Here is an 18,251-nt window from a genome sequence, read left to right as displayed (position 1 = left end):
TAGTACCTCATTGTTGTTTTGGATTGTGTTTCCATGGCAATATATAGAGATGAGAAATCAATGAATGGTTTTCAGAGGACAGGGATGACCAAGACGGTGGACAGAATGAGTATAAAGCAGTATCATAGAGAGGCATCTTTGGCATGATTTACAGTTTGTATTATGTTTATGGCGGTTGGTAGACAAGTTTACATGTGTTGCAAAGATACACACACACCCACACAATTCATGACAAATTATTGGTTTTAATGTTAACTGTATTATGTATATGTTAGAGTAAACAAGTTGTAGGGTGCATGAAATGTCTCTGCATCACTTCTGTAACTTCCTGTAAATCTATAGCTATTTTGAAACAAAAGATTTTATATGTCAACTCTCCCCCACATAGTGACTAGATTCCAGAGTGTATTATTCAAGGTCCAGAAGACAGTTTTTTTTTTATAGAATTTGCCATGCTGATTTCAAACTTTATGTCAAAGTTCAAAAAAACTAAAATCATCAGTACAACCATGAGAAAGATGCAAGAATTAAGCTGTCTCATTTACTGTAAACCTAAAGTAATATCAAGATGTAGACTATTGATAATTATGAAAGACAGGTAGATCAATAAAACAATGTTCAGAAGGAGCCCTATGAACTTCACAATCCATGATGAATGGCTGACCAGCTCAATCTTGTGCAGGTCTTGTGGAGGCAAACACATCAGCAGTGAGTTCATGAATGCAAAGGCCATGCCAACTCCAGAAGACATCTATTGTTGGCCTATCATCCCCCCATCTTCTGGCTCTTAATGTTCTTTCCATCCCCTCTATTCTCTGAGTCCTTGGTGGGAAGATAATTGATGCCACATTTAGCATCAATTATTCGTAGTACTTTGACCAGTTATGAGTCTCTGTATTAAAATGTTTACTCCTTTAATACATAGTTGCCATAGATTTAGAGATCAGATGGACCTCATTTGCAATGCTGGGTCTGCCACAGGCTAACAATGTGACTTCAAGCAGGCTGTTCAGCTCCTTGAAGAGCTCTGACTACCTGTGAATGCATTTGTGATACATTTACTCTGCTCAAAGCCCAGTGTCAGGATTGAGTGACATGTTTTTCTGTGTGCCAGCCTCTTGCCAGGAACACATTAGATTCAATCAACATCCAATTGTGGCACTTCTGCCTTCCTTGGCTCTAACAGCAGCATCCGCCTCCACAGTCTGTCTTCATTCTTCCATGGGGGTTGGTTGGTTATAGAATGGGATGAGTCAGCATAGCTCAGCGCCTCACACAGAGAACTCACTTGATTTTCTTTAAACCCCTCAATCCTTTCCAAGCCCCATAAGCATTGCTTGGCAGCTCCATGCACCACACACCCACCTGAGAACACTCACCGGGTAAAAGCAAGGCATTTCTGCTCACTCTGAACTTTTCAACACATTTTCGGGGACTCTCTCCATGTTTAACACCTCTGAGAACATCCATTCCTTTAGAGCAATTTGATTCCCCACAACCCAGAGCTGGCTTCTCTGAAGCCAATCGATATATCAATGAAAATATAAATAAATCAAAATAAAACCCGACTTCTCTGGCACTTAGGTGTACCTCCTAGTAGCCCTTTTAGTGAATCCTTTTTAGTCTCTTGCAGTTTGTGCTTAGGTTTTCTCCAAGGCCAATAGCCTGTGAGAAGAAGAATACTTTTAAATCATATAATTTCTTAATATTGTGCACAGTTTTTATTTGTTGCATTGGTTGTGATGATGTAAATTTAATGGCTACATATAGCCTTGCTACTTTCTATTCTCCCACTGCCTCAGATAGCTTTACATATGTATTCTCTCTCTCTCTCTCTCTCTCTCTCTCTCTCTCTCTCTCTCTCTGGGATTCCTTTCATTTTCCCCTCTACTTATCTGGAAGTTTGGAACCACAACTGAAGCCACACGCTCTCCACAGAACTTCGTGGTATCTACTTAAGTTATTCTTGACCTCCTATGACCTTCAGCTGTGGGGTTAAGATTTTAGAACTCAGTACCAGTCACTAGCTGTGGGAAACGCAGCAAGATATTAAATGCTTAATTATCTGTAACTTTAAAGTGAGGATAATAGTGTGTATCTCTCAGGGCCATTGTGAGGACCAGATGAGGCAATGCATATGGAAGTTCGTTGTAAATTAAGCCAGAATAAACCAATGAAAGGGATAAGTATGCCTAGGATAGCCCTCATCGAAGCTTGCCTCAAATTGTACTTTCTTGTGAGTGGCCATGTCTCGTGAATCCTTTTGAGGAAACACTGTTAGAGTCAAGCTGCTTTATCCATCTTTATAACTCCTACCACGGTTTACACACACAGGCATGCTCAGTGTGTGGTGGGGCCAATCTCCTCTGCCTCCTCAAAGCAATTGTTTATCTCAGCATCATTGTTTCTCTATATAGCTAGTGATCCATGCACACATTAGTCTTACAAAGTTTCACTGGAAGACTGTTTTCTCAGGGGAAAGGGTAAGTTATCCCCCTCCCCACACCCCCAATAAGTACCACATATTCAAAGCCTGCAGAGCAAGTCACCAGCACGATTCATCAAATGATTATAGGAATTCAGGAAACAGCAAGTCCTCATTAAACCGAAATAACAATCTACAGCAGATGCACACTCTATTTTCAAGCTATGCTCTTGTATTTTATTATCCCAGAGTTGTGGAGTCAAAGCTTGCAACAGAGGAGCTGAGCTGGAAGTCGAAATTGGGTGATTGTGCAGCTCTTGTGAAGTCTAAATTGGAATGGCAGATGTTTATAGTCAGAGTCAAGACTGTCTCTCTCCAAGGAGGGAGCACAGCTCTCAACTTACTGCTGACTTTCTAGATCTAAAGGAGAAGGATATTGTTGGTATTTCTACTGTAAAGACTTTTATGTAACTACCTCAAGAGTTTTTAATCTCATCCTCCTGGTCGAGCTGGGTCTTTCTCTCTATATTCCCAATGCCCTATGTTCACCTCTGGCTAGCACATAGCATACTGTTTGGGAATAAGTGCTGGTTCCATGTCAATACAGTCAGTCTTTTTTTTTTTTGTATGTGTGTACATGTGGTGTGCATATGTGTGTCCACACATGTGTATGTGCATGTGTAAGCCATAGATAGATATTTAGTATCTTCTTCTATTACTTCACTTTTTTTAAAAAAAAATACATGGCCTTACAATGCACTCTGGTTGTCCTGGAACACTCTCTCTCTCTCTCTCTCTCTCTCTCTCTCTCTCTCTCTCTATATATATATATATATATATATATATATATATATATAGTGCTGGCCTTGAATTTACAGAGATCTGCCTGCCTCTGCCTCAAGAATTCTGGGATTAAAGACGTGTTACACCCCAGCCAGTCACATGTTGGCACACAGAGACTGAATGAGTTGAATAGTGCTAAGTTTGGGCAGAATCCTTCTAGGAAGAAATGTTGATCACAAAAGTAGTTGTGATTCTGCATTTCTGAAGAGGGCTGTGGACTGAAAGTGCACATCTGTGAGCTCTCCTCATGGAGAAGAGCCAGGGCTACAGGAGAGAGCAGAGAGGTACAAAGGGAGAGCTAAAGGCTCAGATTCACCATTTATTTACTTGGCAAAAGATTTTGGGCAAGGCCTTTGGTCATCCTGAGTGCCAAGTTTAAAAAAAGCATCCAAACATTTATCTGACAAATGATTTCAAGAACGCATGATATAAGCCAGCTGTGCAAGATGCTGGGGCAACAGTGATTAAATGTGCTGTGTGCTTCCTTTGAGAATAAGTATTACAGTAAGGCAAGGATAAATGAGTGCTACTTAGGGTGGGGCCAGGGTGGATTTTCCATTTTTAAAAGCAGTCACTCTGGTCCTGGAAGACCAGGACAGATTTCTGACAGAATGGCATCTAAGAGGAACACCTGGCCATTATCCATGTGAAGACTGGAAAGTAAAAGAAAGTGAGCCAGGCAGAGAGGCAAGAACCACAAACTCCAGACAGCAAGAGGCATGAATAAATATGAGGACCTGTAAGTATTTTAGTAGGAGCTAAGAGAGTGTGCAGTGAGGAGAGATGAGTCTAATTTATGAAGCATCTTGGGGGTGGATCATAGGAGGCTGGCTTCCATCAAAAAAGGAATGAAAAGCCATGGAGATGTTAGCTGGGGAAATTAATCTAAAATGATCTTTTAGAGATGTAATTCTTTTTGTGGGGGTGCAGTTTTTTGAGACAGGGTTTCTCTGTATAGCTTTTGGAGTCTGTCCTGGAATTCACTCTGTAGACCAGGCTGACCTCAAACTCATAGAGATCCGCCTTCCTCTGTCTCCCAAGTGCTGGGATTAAATGTCTGTGCCACCACCGCCCAGCCTTAGACATGTAATTCTTATTGGAGGGTGGAAACTGCATTGGAAATGGGAGACAAGCTAGGAAGCCAGCAGGAGTCTAGATGCAGAACAAAGATGCTGTGAGTCAAGACAGTGGTTTCAGAAATGAAAGCAAAACAAAATGTTTCTCTCTAGAAGCAGTGAGAATGTTGAAACATAGAAGCAACCGGAGTTCCTGGAAAAAGAAGACCAGAGAATGTGGATTTTTTTCCACACAACGGGAGGAAGGCAAATGTGGAAATATGTAAATGAATCAGTTTTGAGGCTCCACCCCTATCATATTCTTACATTTGAGAAAAGTACTCTTCACACCTGCTGGTTGCTATGGAAACACTCCCTGAATATATGTGGCCCCATAAGGAAGACACCCATAGCACAAGTAACATAGAGACTTAAGAAGGGGCCAGCAAACAGGGTGGCCCTATATGATTTCATCCCAAGTTAGTATTACATTCTCAAGGAGCTCTGGTAAGTGAAAGTCCACAGAAATACCAGTTCAGGAAATCCATTACTACATACACAATAGCCTGAGGGTCTTGAAGAAAGGACCCCTTCCATCTTCCAGGAGATGGAGGCCTGTCTTTTCATAGCAAATCTGCACTGTTCCACTGTGAGCAAGTCAGTTTCCTGCCCTGTGCCTTATTTTCTTCTTATCAAAGGAGGAGGCCAGGGCAGCATCAGTCAGAAGCTTGCAATGATGAGAGGCTGTGAATGATGAACAAGTTACAATTTCCAGCCAGCTTAAAAATAAAGAAATCTACTGGACCATGAAATGGAAACTTTCAGACAGGCATGGTGGCTCATGCCTGTAATTTCAGTATTTGGAAGGCAGAGCCAAGAGAACCACTGTGAGCTGGAGGTCAGCTTTGAATATACTGTGAGTTCTAGGCAAGCTTGGACTGCAGAGTGAGACCTTGTCCCCCCAAAATCAAAAGCTGTGTACATGTTTGTGTGTATCTAAGTGTATGCACGTGCTTGTATGAATGTGTGCACATGTATGTGTGTGCATGTATGTATATCAGCATACGGGTGCATATGTGCATATGCTTGTGTGAGTTGTGCTCATGTTTGTATGTATGTTTCTGAACATATGATGTATATGCTTGTCTGTGTGTATGTCAGCACATATGTAAGCATGGGTGCACATACATGTTTTAAAGTGTCAGTGAATCTGCAATGGATACAGAGAAAGCTGAAGGAAGAATTAACTTCTGACCCAAATTTTGAAGGATAACCAAAAATGTGTGAGTAGATATGGAAGACAGGCTGAGCGAAATAGATGCATATATGAGAGTTTGGGTGATAAAAGCAACTTTGAAAGTTTATCCAGATGTCTATATGCCAAGACAAAGATACTGTGAAGTGCTCAGCCCTAAATGAGACATTTCTTGAAGAATGGTCATAGGTCCATATTGTCATTACTCCTATGTTCCTCCAAACTCCTTGGATGAATTCCATCTAGATTCAATTTACATTTTGCTTGAAATTCTGATTCTAAAAATTCCATTTCCCAATTCTTTTCAATTAACAAACAAATGATACATAGAACATATTTCCTTCCAACTTGGAATTCACATTGCTTTCTGGATGGAATGTGACAGCTGGGATTCTAGTTTGCCTCCTGAAACACAGGAAAATGATGATAGGATTGGACCCTTGATCCCACTGCATAAATTTATGGATTAACTGCTGGCTAAGCCATAGGACAGAAATAGAATAATTAAACAGCCATCAGAGGAGGCAACTGAAACAATCATACTGGAAATGAATATGCTATCTATTTTTAGGTGTCTGGATAACTGAATTGGATCTAATGCCACGTGGTCACTTCTCATTTAAAAGCTTAAATGATGTCCGAAATCTACTTATTTAAAGAGTTTTGATTTATCATACTTGATGCATGACTAAGTTAGTATTAACATTTAGATTACATTTATAAAGATACATGGGAGATCATATCTGAATACAAACTCCGTTCACTCATCATTCATTTTATTAATTTAGACATACATTTTGATCTATTTTTGTGCCTCCTACTGTTTCCATGTTACTCACAGAGATAATTATCATAAAACATAATTCTCACCTCAGAGAAAATAATATATAGCTTATTCTTGAACCAAATATGAGTCACCATGGCCTAGCAACAGGAATTCAGGTTACCTCCTGCTCAACTAGGAAAACAATTTCGTGAAGGTTTTATGTTTACAGAACAAAAGAAAGCCAGGAATCAGGTTTCTTTCTGTTTGGTTTGCTTGCTTTTCAAATCCATCAGGTTCCAGGTGATGACCAGAAAGATATTAGGTCAGACACAGAGGTGGGAAATAAATGGCTATTAAGGAGCTAGTGACAGCTACATGTAATTTGATCACAGGCTTGCAAACTCCCAACTCCCCAAAATCTCAAAGTTCCAATCAATCAACTAGAGCAGCACAGTCTGATGTAAGCATGACTCCACCCGGGGGGGGGGTAGGGGTGTATTTAGTTCACAACTCTATACAGTCAAACAAACATGAGACCTCACTTAAAAAACTTTAAAGAACTAAAAAGGCATAATATGTAGCATGGAGTGTTATGCTGAAATCACTAAGATGTGAACCCTGCTGAGGAACAGAGGAACAACAGCAGGGTCACACCAAAGGCTGAGCATTTTTCTAGCCTGTGTGGGGCCTTGAGCTTCAACCTCAGCATTGAAAAAATAAATCATACTGGGGAATTAGGAAGTGTTCTCTGGAGAAAGGAATAGCTGTAGCTCGTGTGTGTGTGTGTGTGTGTGTGTGTGTGTGTGTGTGTGAGAGAGAGAGAGAGAGAGAGAGAGAGAGAGAGAGAGAGAGAGAGAGAGAGAGAGAGAGATCCTGAAGATGTTGGTGTGAATGAGAATGAGCAGAATGAGAGGAAAATGCAGTACGGGGAACATTTTCAGCACAGACCTGCTGCGGAGTATGGGTGAAAGAACAAACTGTGTGAATTTGGGTGAAGGGTGCAGGCATGCTGTTGGCAGGACAGGATGAGCCTATGGAAGAGAAAGCTATAGAAGGAAAGCAGGGAAGGAGGTGAACAAATTTTGCTCCTAACTAACTTTTAAAAGAAGTAACAAAAGTTACTTCTTTTGGAAGTCTCCAGTGCCTTCTTCAATTCTTATAAGTGCCTATAGAACAATGAACTTGATCTTAAATGTCCACAGGGCCCTTGTGGTCCTCAGCATCCCTTCTGAAGTTGCCTGCATCCCTGCATGGAACACAAGCCATGCCTTCTACATCCTTCTGTCTCCCAGGGCTAGTACAAAGTATGGCTCATGGCAATGTGTTTTGATAAACATTTTTAAAATACATGAGTGAATGATTAGGTCACAATCCACCTCATCCTCTGGGGGTCATAGGTCAGACTCTTCTTCCCTCCCAGCTCCACCTTCCCCTTCCCCAGACTTTAAACCCACGGACCTCTGTTTATTATATTCTATTATAGGCTTTGTGAGACAGGACCTCTGTCTGTTCAGGTCACAGCTGTATTCCCAGATGGTTCTTAGAGTGCCTGGATCAGGGTGGATATCCAGTTAAGTTCTGCCTTTCTGCCTGGATGAGCGTACCGTACCGAGTGACTGGCTTGCTCGATCACATTTACTTCCAGGCCAGATCCCAGCAAAGCCATACTGAATGGTGGATTGAAAGATGGGAATCTTGGAAGCAGAGCAGTCAGATAAGAGAAAATATTTTTAATAAAAATCAGATTAAGATTCTAAAGAGGGAAGACAGTATCCCACCACGGGTGACATGACCCAGTGGATGTGAAGGCAGGCCAACTCTCAAGTCAACCGTAGGGAGGGAAGCCATGGGCATACATGAGGAGGGATAAAGGGTCTTCGGGCACCAGCATAGCGCTTGTTGAGAAGCCTTTGGGAGCATGAACTTGGAAGAGATTTCAGCTTAACAAGGTGGAGATGGGAGGGAGGAAGTGAGTCTGACCTATGACCCCCAGAGGATGAGGTAGATTGTAACCTGATCATTCACTCATATTTAAAAAATGTTTACCAAAACATATTGCTATGAGCCATACTTTGTACTAGCCCTGACAGATATAAGGATGCATAAGACATGGTTTGTGCTTCATCCAGGGATGCAGGCAACTTCAGAAGGATGCTGAGGACCACAAGGGCTCCAAGGGCATTTAAGGAGGTCTCACTTGCAAGATCTGAAGGCTTCCTGTTGAAGCCTCTCCTCTATAAACCTTCCTTAACCAACATCATCATTGACTGAGACAGACTGTTAAGCTTAGTTTATGTGGATGGGTACATCACAGTGTTAGCAGGTTGGCTTGTATATTCAAACCCCATGTTATATTCCCAGAACCCCACAGACAGGCTTAGTTCACTCCTTTCCATCCTTACATACCTCTGTCCTCTCACTAATAACACTTCTGCATGTATCTGTCTTTTCAATGTGACACTGGACATCATGAAGACAAGAATATTTTCTGTAAGCATATTTGTAATTGACACTAAGTGTATGTGAAATAAACACTTTCATTTTAAAATATACAATCAAGGACATTAACTACAGTGACAAAGACATGTCACTGTGTTCATTGTTTCTTTTTCCTATCTCTCAAAGAATATTATACATTTTTTGTATCTTTTCATGGTGCATGACTTGTGTGAATTTAACAAACATTCATTTACTGAATCATTTAGCTGATGAAAGAATTGATACAACTCTCTAGAGATTGGCTATAAATATATATCAATTCAGACATCTTTTATACAAAAAATGAAGATGCAGAAAAGAGGCTATAAAATTGAAATGAGTTGTCACCACTAGGTGAAGACGAAGCAGAGGGAGCACTTTCAGAGAGAGGATCTGTGTTAATGAGGAACCAAGAGATAAGCTTTTGGTGAAAAAGCATGTGGCAGAATTCAGTGTCGTCTCTATGTGGAAGATAGCTTTTCTTGCCGGTAGAAAGTTTCCAACATAGGCAGGCCTGACATCTGGAAGGGTTTAGGAAGTACTCAAAAAGTGGTTTTGATGTTTAATAAGCCATTTCCCCTCTCCTTCCTTTAGAGGAGGGTGTGCTGATCCTAGCATAGTCTTTGAGGTTAAAAAAAAAAGAAACCAACAGTGACAATTTCCCTGTTCTTCATTAATGTACAAACTTTGGGACCATAAGAATAGGATGAAGGTAACTATTGATTAGATTTTACAGTGATGATAGAGGTTTTGGGGGAGGTTGAGCAGAGAGAGAAGAGCAGAAAGACAATCAGAAATGATAGGTCATGTGGAAAACTCAACTAAGATTTATTTTATGCTAGTGTCTTTTTTCATCTGTTGCACACACTGACTAACTTGCTACACCTGCTTGCCCTACCTACTCTGTCCTGTGAAGAACTAGGCATCTCATTGCTGTCCACCAAGAGGGCTGGGTGTGGCCTAGCTCCAAGTCCTAAGAATAAGGCATGGAACCTTCTTCACAATGAGTATACTGGGAAGATCCAGAAATGCAAGAGTAAGACCTTTTATAAGCACCTACTATTCCATGGCTTTTTGTGGTAGTGTGTTTACATTGGTATGAATTTACTTATTTTTTACTGTAGCTATTATGGAGCAAGCTTAATAAATTATTGTGTGTTTTCTCTCCTGACAATAACTTTTGGTCTACTCCTAACCTCAACCTACAAATATGAAAAGAGCACTCACCTTCTCCTTTCCAAGGCAGAACAATGCCAATTTTGTATATGAACAAGATTTGTGATTAACTTCAAGCGTTATACAAATTCTTCCCACTGCTGTGAGATAAAACATGTTTACTTATTGTGTTCTTGATTGCTTGGCTCTCATCTTCATGACAAAGAACTCTGCAATTAATGGAAGTTACTATCAAGAGAATATATGTAACTAGGAGGGCAGAAGCACCATTTATAGAGTTTGCTTCATGATTCATCTGAACTAAAGAGACAACAAATTGTATTAATGATTCCATCAAGAGATGCTTAGCAAATTCAGCCATCCACTAGTACTTTCCCTTTGTATAGGGAAAATTTCCTCATCTTAAAGTAACTTGTTTATTCAAAAGAATTGTAATCAGAGATCCAGGCAAAGACACACATGTAAAAATATTAGTTCAAAACTATCACAGTGATATTTAATCTGAATTTTATTTATAAACTTAAATTTTATCTGTTATGGAATATTTGTTTACACTGTGTGAAGATGTGTCACTCTGGTTGGTTTAATAAAGAGCAAAATGACCAATAGCTGGACAGGAAAGAATAGGCAGGACTTCTAGGGTGAGAGAGGAGTCTGAGAAGAAGAGAGGTGGGAATACTCAAAGGTGGTTTTGGTGTCTAACAGTACAAGTCCAACAGAGGAGAGATAACCAAGTCACGTGGCAGAGCATAGATTAATAGAAGCAGGTTAATTTGAGTTATAAGAGCTGGTTAGGAAAAGGCCTAAGCTAAAGCCAAGCTTTTATAATTAATAGTAAGCTCCATGTCATTATTTGTGGGCTGGTGGTTCTAATGAGAAAGTATTACTGTATTCATCTTTAATGAGCATTTGCAAAGAAGCTTTATCATTTCTTCATCACTAAATTATTTTAATCCTCACAATGATCCTCAAGGACACTCACAAGGAAAAATTGCTTAGACCCATAAATTGCATTAGGTCACATTAGGGGTAGGAGCCTCATTTGAAATTCTAACTTCATCCCCTTAAATAGACAAATAGACAGACAGAGTGACAGGGTTTGGTGAGACAAGACATCACCATGTTGCCAAAGCTACTCCTCCTGCCTCACCCCCCCCCCCAGGTACATACTACACAAATTATTTTTAACTGAAACATACTTGTACATCTATAGAGTACAATATAAGGTGAAGTATGCATCTAATATGTAATGTTCAAATTAAGATATTAACATTTTTGTGTTCCCAAACACTTATTATTTCTCTGTTTTGAGAATCATTGGTTCCTTCTTTCTAAGTTATTTGAAAATATACATAAAGTTGCTGTAGCACATGTAAACACACGTACACTACTGTGCTGTAGAACACTCCAACCATCTCCTGCTATGTAACTGCATCATGGTGCCAGTTACCTCACTCCCTGTGCCTTGCTCATCTTTGCAATGTCAAGTGACCATTGTTGTTTCTGCTTCTTGAGATTGATTTTTTTGGTTTGTTTTTTGTTTCTGCAAGTGAGGCTCTGCAATATTCGTGTTCTATGTCCATCTTATTTCATTTATTCAGCTATCCTGCATTTCCATCTATTTTCTACAAATGACAAGATTTCATTTGGTTTTTGATTGAATATAGTATTGCATTGCGTTACTGTCTACACTTTCTTTATCCATTCATCCATCCCTGCCATGGAGTCCTTGCCTTGACTTCTGTGCAATAAACATGGTATGTATATGCCTCTGGCACACTGATTCCATTTTAGCTCAATACTCGGTAGTGAAACAGCTATGTTATATGGTGGCTCTACTTTTAGTTATTGGAGGAACTGCCACATGGTTTGTATCACCAAGAGTGGGGGAATATTTCTTTTGTTCTTGCATCCTTGATAGCATTTATTATCTTATGCCTTTTTATAACTGTCATTCCAAAAGGGATGAGAGAATATCTCATTGCGGTTTTATTTTTTATCTTTCTGATAATTAGTGCTGGTGAGCATTTTTTTTTCTTTTGGGAAATGTCTATTAAGATCAATTTCCTATTATGTAAGTAGATCATTTGATTTATCAATTCCTTATATGTCTGGATATTAACATATCTAATCATATGAATAATTAGCCAGTATTTTCTCCACTTAAGGTTCTGTTGGTTCCAATCATTTCATTTTAGATGCAAATATTTCATTTGATAAAGTCAAAGTTAATTTAATTTGATAAAATTACTCACAATTTGTATTAATCATGAAAATATTAGTATTGATTCTCTTAGAAAAAGAAGTATAACACTAGAGAAATTGAGAAAAAAGAGAGAGAGATTGAGAGACAGAAAAGAAAACAAAGACAGAGACAGAGAGAGGAGTCATACGACACTGTTATCTTCTGTGCTCAGATGATGGGAAAGTTCTAGCACAAGGGTGTGTAGGGAAATTGCAGCCAACTTGGGAGCATAGGGAAGCTCAAGAGGGAGAAGATCCCTGAGAATAAACACCCTTGCTGGGCTGGGCCTAGAGCCAGCCCTTACTCTCCTCACCCTCTCTCTCTAGCCCTGCCCTCACTGTTCCCTCTCACTGGTTTCTCTCCTGAGTTTATCTGCCTAGCAGTGGGCTCTGGTGGGGGACCTCAGTGAGTTGGCTGTGCTGTAGACTATTTTCCCAGGCTCACTTTGGCTCTCTTCAGAGAGAAAGTGTGGGCAGATAAAACAAAGCAGAAGTCTGACCTTGCTGCTATCTGGCCCAGCTTCCTAAGTTGACATTTGCTTTTACAGACATTTGCAGAGCCTGAGTAGGGCATGCTTGTGTTGGCGAAGCTGTACCTTACGTTACATCCAGAGTCCTCTGAGGCTCCCAAGTGAGTGGTCTGAGGTGTCTCACTAAAAGGTGGAGCACTAGGGGAGATGGTTAATGAAAGAGAGGGGAGCAAGACAGGTATAAACTTTTGGGCAGTGTGATCTGAGAAACACTGACAAGTCCATCCTTGCCAAAGAAAATACTCCTTAGCACAAGGAGAAGTCAGATGACCAGCCAGGCTGCTGGCCTAAGATGCCTTGAGGAAGACATTGACTAAGAGGAATAAGAAGTAAAAGGCAGTGCAGAATGGCAGAGAGGTGAGCTCACGGGATCGTTTGACGGCCCCACCCCTCCTATCACTGTCTCCCAGGATATTAATTCCCATCATATTTCACATTGATTTCTGGATATGTCTTCAGCCATAGTTTGTGCATGCCTGTTTGTCTCCTCTGTAAACATTATGCACTCTGGTATTCCAGACTAGAGAAAATGTATAATATACAGTGAGTATATATAAGAATTTTCTCATTATCAATGTGATGTTTTACTCATGGTCTTCTTAGGCTGACAGGAGGGATAGACACATTTAGAAATTGTTTTTCAGCTTACCCAAAATGTCTAATGCTCCCAACTTTCTTTCATGTATTGAACTGATAAACTTTATTTTTTTCATAAAAGATTCAAATTGTTTCAACAGAGGTGACCTCAAAACAGATTGAGCTATTTGCAAAGCAGACTGACACATTTTCTAAGGCTGGAGGACAAAGGGCACTCAGGCATGAAGCTTCTGAAGGCTTAACCCAAGGCACAAAGTACAAATTCGGTTCTGAATAGATCACTTGCCGAAACCCGAGACACAAAACCATCTTTCCAGTGGGAGGGAAAAAGGAAGACGGCTAACTGGCATGAGGCAGCAGAAACAAAAAGAGGGCCCAAGTGTGGACAAGGCTGAGTGTGCACAGGACTGAGTGTGCACAGGGCTGGCTGTGGACAGAGATTCCTGGTCTCTAGAAGAGGTGTTTCTGTTTTTCCTGCTTTCTACTTATCACCCCCACTCCCCTCCATGACGATGTGACTCCTTCAGGAAAAGCAGAGAGCAGCTTTTCTTTCTCTCTCTTCATTTGATGATGCTGTCAAACGCTACATGCTCTGACACAGCCTCACAAATAAGAAAGCAACATGGAATCCTAGAAAATCACAGTTGACCCAGGCTGTCATTTGGCCAGTAGTATTCATTTCTACTCTACAATCAGGGCATCCTGTGTGGGACTCTCCAGGTGACTTCTCAGCTTAGACATGATAGCCTGTGCTCAGAAATATGTCTACAGTGACGGCAACACCATGTGGGGCAGGGGAGATGGCTCAGTGGTTAAGAGTGCAGGCTTCTCTTTCAGAGGAACCAGCTTCAATTCCCTGAACCCTCGAGATGACTCACAACCACCGTTAACTCCAGTCCAGGGGATCCAGATCCCACTTCTGGCTACCATGGGCACCAGGCAAGCATGTAGTGCAAACATGGATTCAAGCAAAACACCCAATATACATAAAGTAAAATATAAATTTAAAAGAAAATCTTGTTGTGGCTATTTCAAAAAGATCTCTCCTTTTGATGTCAAGTTGAAGTTTATTACGAAAATATTGTAAGGATATCAATCATTATAAGAGAGAACAAGTACCAAGAGAATATTGGTATGTGATATAGACAGGCTCTACGCTTCTCAGGAGACCCACCTTCTAAACATTCTTGAGCTGTCAAGCAATCATTATACTTACTTGTAGATTGAGACATAAATATTTGAGCTAGTTTGGGTCTTTCCCCTAATACTGACTATTGGGATGGAATTTCCATAATGGAAAAAAGAGCCTGATCCCTGTCCTTAAGGGAGGACTTGCAATAGGAGTTGTCTCTTGTGTTAATTTATTTTCTCAAGTTACAACCAGATCCCTGAAACTTGTTACTTTACATTAAAATGTCATATATTCAGCTCATGGTTTTGAAGGCTGATAGTCCAAGGTTGGGTGGCCCCATCTGTTTGGTCTCTGGTCAATGTCTCCTTGAATGGAGTGCAATGTCATGGACAATAGAGTTAGGGGTGTGCAAGATCACATGATGGAGCAGAAAGCTGGAGGAAAGAAGGGCCACACTTTATAACAACACACTTCACAGGAACCAACACTCCTAGACCAGATTCATCATTACTGAGGCAGTTTTGTGCTGAGTCCCAATATTTCAGGTTCCACCACCTCTCAATTTTGGCACACTGAGGATGAAGTCTCCACCATACAAACTTTGGAGGTCCAAACATATTCAAATCAATAAAGCACTTTTCCCATCTAGACTTATATTTTAAGCTTTTCAGGTTAAATGGTCTTCACTGCAAATATTCAACTTTGCTCTAAGCCTTTCAAGCAGCCACAGAGAGTGTGTAAACGATACACCATACATGACTCCACAAACACATATTCATGTCACTATAACTTGCACAACGGCTTTCATCTTTCTGTTCTAGAATTTATACTCTACTCTTTTGCACAATGATATTATGTGTTGAAAAATTTTGCTTAGCTCTTTTAAATAAATGTTATATAGTACTTAATTATATTTTATATTTATAATGATGACTTGCTAAAAATTCTCTTGTTGTCAAGTATTTGGATTGTCTCCCATTTCCTCTCATGAGCTAAATAAAGCCACTATTTAAAAAAAAACTCTATAAAAGTGACATGTAAGAAGGTTAAAACCCAAATGTAAAAGTGATGTTACTTATGCTACCTCTAATGTTGTTTTGAAACATAGTAGCATTATATACTACACATATAGATAACTATTTTTTAATGCAGCTAGATTAAAAATTCATTGGATGACTCTCACATTGAATTACCCATTGGAAAATTATCCAACACAACCTTTATTGAGATACTTGATTTGATCTGAAAATTTTTATCTGGAATTTTGCCCATAGTTCCATACAGATCTTACACGTTCCTTCCTGTATTCAGTGATGTATCTCAATATTACTTCACAAATTCTGCTGTGGTAACAGTTGAAGACTTCAATCTTTGTTCAAATAGTGTACTTTCTTAGTCTAAATTATATAGTTTTGTCAACAATGTCAATAACCTCATAATTAACCTCCAGTTCCTGTCATACTCAAGCCCAGTATGTTCTTTTCCCAATAGGGCAAAGCTGAATTTGAAAGTTAATTGCACCTTGTTAGAAAAAAAAAAAAAAAAACTTTCCCAGTTCACAGCTTAGAACCTCTTGCATTTCCAGAACTAATAGTAAGTAGATCCTTGCTACTTAGGCCTATGGGATGCTGATGTCTACAGTAGAAGACAGGGATGCAAGAAAGCAGTTTAAGGAACTTTTCTGAGGCATCCCTTTGTGTTCAGGATGAATCTCATCTAATGGGAACATCAGGGAAACAAACCATAGAATTAAAGAAATCCAGATGGTTGGACATTCTAACACACACTGCTTCCTGACTCTGTTATGCCCAATTTGTATCTTTAAATATTTAAGCTAGGTATGTATGTATGTATATGTATACACACACACACACACACACACACACACACACACACACGCACGCACGCACGCACGCACGCACGCGCGCGCGTGTATGTGTGTGTGTGTGTGTGTTTATGGAGGAGAGATGATATCAGGTGTGGTCTAGACCAAATATTTTTTCAAGTTATTACCGGTGAATAATTTGATTTTTATTCTTCAAAATGTTACCAACTAATATTGTACTTTCATAAATACAGCAAAGATTATTGTCAGAAAATGAACACGAAGGATACCAGACTATGGCTTTGCACTTCTCATCAGAGACTATGTCCTCAGCTGAAGCAACTCTCAAATACTAAACTAAGAAGAACAGTATAACATTTGATGCTCAAAAGCCAAGGTGCAATCAAGAATCTATGAAAATGAGAGATGAAAGAGTGGGGTGTGCACATGGCTTTAGTGTACCATCTAATAAACAGTGTTGGGTGTGCATCAAGACCTCACAGAATAACAGCCTAGCAAAACTAGCCAAGGAATTCAGCAAGGTTGCCAAGTACACTATCAACAAGAAGTGATAATTTAAAAAATGCGTTCATAACATGAAGAATTTCTAAAATTCCTTTAAAAATACAAATAGCAGTGAAGGTATAGGGAACACATAAAATATCATGGGTTGGAGTTTCTGTTATAAGGCACAAGAGAAGATTTGACAACGAATGGAATTGTTAGTGTAAATTGGTCAGCTTTTCCCTAAGCTAATCACATATTCATTTTATTCTAATGCCAATTTCAATAGAAACTTCTGAGAAACTTGGGCAAATTCACACACACACACACACACACACACACACACACACACACACACACACACACACGAAATGTGGAAGCAAAAGCTTCCTATAGCACACAGAAAGCAATAGGTACTAGCATAGCACCAAGCATGGAACAGATGAAAATGAGCACCCTGCAAGGAAACACATGAATAAGAAGAAAGAAACAGAAAAGCTGTTTAAGGGGTGATTTTATGAAATCTGATTTATCATATTGAAAATAAACATTTTAGATTATTTCATGCTATCTAGACTTTAGATAATTTAAAGACCTAAATGTAAAATGTACAACAACTTTGAGCAAGTAAGAAGAAAATGTGACTTTAAGGAGGAAACGGATTTTTAAATAAGATGCTACAAGTGTAAACTATTAGGATATTAGTCTGTAAACCAGTGGTACTCAACCTTCCTAATGTCATGAATCTTTAATACAGTTCCTCATGTTGCGGTAACCCCCAACCACAAAATTATTTTTGTTGCTACTTCATAACTATAATTTTGCTACTGTTATGAACTATAATGTAAATATTTTTGGAGACAGAGGTTTGCTAAAGAGGTTGAGAACACTGCCATAACTTCCAGATAGAATGGGCACAATAATTTTAAACATATACATATTGTACTCAGAGGAGATGAGATTATAAAATAAGTGCCCATTGATTATTGGGGGGAAATAGGAAGATGTGTAAAGGATTTGCAAACATAATTCCCAAAAGGAGAAATCTGAATGACAGCAGTTAGATTCCTGGCCTCATCAGTATTCAGAAGCATAGAAATTAAGGCAACAGCGACTAGCCATTTCAGATTCACTCAACTGGCAAAATTTACAGGTGTCAGGGCTCCACGTTATAAACAAGTTGGAGGACAGGTGCCCACACTGCACGCTTGGTAGGAGTTGGCCCAGTCTTTGTGAATAGTCAGGCAGCCTACAGTGGAGACTTTTTCCTTGGGGCTCTCACAGGGGCCAGTAAGATACCGCATAGGGAAAAAAGTGCAACATCATTGTTTGTCTGCAAGTGCTGTCTGTTGGCAGATGGAAAGATAAACTGCCAGGAGTAAGATAGTAGGTGCTCCTCAAGCACCACATGGACTTAAGAA

This window comes from Cricetulus griseus, chromosome 5 (genome assembly GCF_003668045.3).
Source record: "Cricetulus griseus strain 17A/GY chromosome 5, alternate assembly CriGri-PICRH-1.0, whole genome shotgun sequence".
Lineage (NCBI taxonomy): Eukaryota > Metazoa > Chordata > Mammalia > Rodentia > Cricetidae > Cricetulus > Cricetulus griseus.
This window is presented reverse-complemented; position numbering follows the sequence as displayed.